This window comes from Penaeus monodon, chromosome 25 (genome assembly GCF_015228065.2).
Source record: "Penaeus monodon isolate SGIC_2016 chromosome 25, NSTDA_Pmon_1, whole genome shotgun sequence".
Classification (NCBI taxonomy): Eukaryota; Metazoa; Arthropoda; class Malacostraca; order Decapoda; family Penaeidae; genus Penaeus; species Penaeus monodon.
This window is the reverse complement of record NC_051410.1, coordinates 39,883,506-39,883,921: the sequence shown is the minus strand read 5'-3', so window position 1 is coordinate 39,883,921 and position 416 is coordinate 39,883,506.

Genomic DNA, 416 nt, shown 5'->3' with positions numbered 1-416 from the left:
ATATCACTGCCCTTTAAAATCCATAATTTATCTGTAGGGATAATCTCATGTCAGCTGGTTAGACGGCCAGGTGGATGTTGCAGAACAGCAGTTGGAATTTCTCAAAGAGGTAAGTTTTTATAGTTACTTACAAGTAATGTCCGTGATCATATGTCTGTGATTGTTCTTGCCAAGTTGGGCATGCAGTCATAAGTTACATAAGTTAATTTCATTTTTTTTATTCAAGATTTCAACTAGAAAAAACCCTTTCCCGCTTCCATGCTCCATAAAGCCCTTCCCAATTTTTCCAGGGTTCCCGCGTTTGCCTTGGGGCTTCTCCGGATATCCTTTACTTGTCTGCTGTTTTAGGGGGAATGAAAAAACAAAATCCAGTACAATTCTAGGTATTTTTTGTATGATAACCTTTATGTAACATG